Here is a 2,500-nt window from a genome sequence, read left to right as displayed (position 1 = left end):
TGTTTACAATAGTTGACCCCATAGACTCCAGGGGAAGTCTTAGTACCGAAGAAAAAATCGAACTTTGAGGTAAAGAAATAAAAATCGTTCGTGACTACAAATGCTTCACATGCAACTCATAAGGTAGAAGGTAATAACCACCAAGTTTCTAGAAATAGCCATTATTAAATATCAAAAAACCTTACCTACAATGAAAAGTGTAAATAACAAGCATCGTCCGTATTTCCCTGGCCGTGACTTGAACCCCCGTCCCAGACCATTACACCAAAACAACACACTAAAACAATTGTCTCGCCAGGCGATGGAGTGGCTCCTTGTAAGTCGCCTATTTGCTCTCAACTAGAGTATTAATAGGGAGTTTGTACAGACAATCCCCATGAGCACTAGGCGGGAAAGAATCCGAAATTCAGATCAGATGCCAGGCTACCGAAGTTGTTTTCATGGAGTCAGTCCGGCTGGTTATAGGAATCATATATGTCTACATATATATCTATATATATATTTATGTGTGTGTGTGTGTGTGGTGTGTGTGTGTGTTCGTGTGTGTGTGTGAACTAATCTATCCGTATACAAGCTTACACAAGGATATTATGCATGTATAAACAGATGCTATACAGACATATGAAAACTCTAACACATATGCATGTACACACCCATGTAGCCTTGTGTATATATGAGTGCCATTATTTATATGTTTGTATCAACAAGTTTGTAAAATTTATTCCATCTGCTTGGCTGAGTAAAAGTTAAGTTTTCGTCGAAGTCAAGATGATAAAATTCGAACACAAATTAAAGAGCTTTATGACCTCTTAAATCATCCATGTTGTCTACACCCTATTCTAAATGTATTTTATATATTGATTTTTCCTTCTTTCGTTTTTACTTTAATTACAAAATATCTTTTCTTGTTTTATCACTTGATTACGATATCAGGGAATCCTTGTGGCGCCCTTGATATCGTCTGTATTCTTAAGTAATCTGATCTATAAGTTTTAATACATTATGGATGATTTAATTCGGTTCAGCCTTTTAATGATGATATGTAAACAAATTACTACCGTTGTGAGTTGTGAGAACTAAAGAGTTATATAAAATCGGAACCGAAGATAACATTTTTTAAATCATTTATTTGAGTATCTGTGAAAATGATGTACCAAGATCGATTTCTTTATACAATATCAAAAGCAAGATGTTGTTCTTCTTCTCGACCTGTTGATGATGTAAGACTGGATTTTGCCTTTTGTGACTTTGGTCATCTTGTTGAAATAACTAAGAACATGCAGTGTAGGAGTGTAAGCGCATATGCATGTGTGTGTGTGTGTGTTTACTTATATATCTATACATATATCTAAATCTGTATCTATCTATCTATATATACACATAGATATAGGTATAGATATATGTACATGCTCACAAACACACACACGCACATGTATATGTATATATATATAATATATATATATATATATATATATATTATATATATATATACATATACATATACATATACATATGCACACACACACACACACACACACACACACACACACACACATATATATATATATATATATATATATATATATATATATATATATATATATATGTGTACTAGATACAATTCGTAAACAAGGAATAGAGGAAATATATTGCAGATTATTAGAGGATACATATAAAGATGGTACAGCGACCATCAAAATCAACGGAGAATCAATAAAATACCAATAAAAAAGGGTGTTAGGCAGAGCGACACCATCTCACCGAAGCTGTTTACAGCCTGCTTGGAGGAAGTATTCAAGAAGTTAGATTGGAAAGAGAGAGGGATTAAAATAGGGAATGAGCACTTAAGCAATTTAAGATTTGCAGATGACATTGTTCTTTTCGACGAGTCAGCACATGAACTACAACAATTACTAAGCGATTTAAATAGGGAAAGTCTGAAGATTGGCCTTAAAATGAACATGAAAAAGACTAAAGTCATGTTCAACAGTCGAACCCCAGTTAAGCAAATATAAATACAACGCGAGGTACTAGAAGCAGTGAACGAGTATGTATACCTAGGGAAACTCATCAAGACGAGTACTTCCTGCGATGCCGAGATAAAACGGCGAATCAGGCTAGGATGGAGTGCCTTCGGTACATATAGTAATATATTACGAGGTCGTCTGCCACTATGTCTAAAGAGAAAGATTTTTAACCAATCTGTGCTCCCCGTCATGGTATATGGGTCTGAAACATGGACTACGACCAAGGCACTCGAGAGGAAATTAGTAAGTACTCAAAGAGGAATGGAAAGGCTTATGCTAGGACTTAGCTTAAGAGACAAGAAAAGAGCTACATGGATCAGGCAACAAACAAAGGTAGAGGATATACTCAAGAGCATCAAGAAGAAAAAGTGGCAGTGGGCTGGACACATATATCATAGACAGGACAACAGGTGGACAAAGAAAACAACAGAATGGGAAATGCACGACACAATAAGACCAAGGGCAAGACCAAT

At 35.3% G+C, this 2,500-nt stretch overlaps 1 protein-coding gene across 1 annotated transcript in view; it reads left to right on the top strand.

The window, feature by feature from the left end:
• The window catches only part of LOC122253766 (cuticular protein 47Eg-like), a 157,776-nt gene that overhangs the window by 112,530 nt on the left and 42,746 nt on the right, over positions 1–2,500 (top strand). The gene's annotated exons all lie outside the window — the stretch shown is intronic.

This window comes from Penaeus japonicus, unplaced genomic scaffold (assembly GCF_977035675.1).
Source record: "Penaeus japonicus unplaced genomic scaffold, GWHDUDI00000001_assembly GWHDUDI00000012, whole genome shotgun sequence".
NCBI classification, from domain to species: domain Eukaryota; kingdom Metazoa; phylum Arthropoda; class Malacostraca; order Decapoda; family Penaeidae; genus Penaeus; species Penaeus japonicus.
Note: the sequence above shows the minus strand (reverse complement) of the source record. Positions and strands in the feature narration are given on the sequence as shown.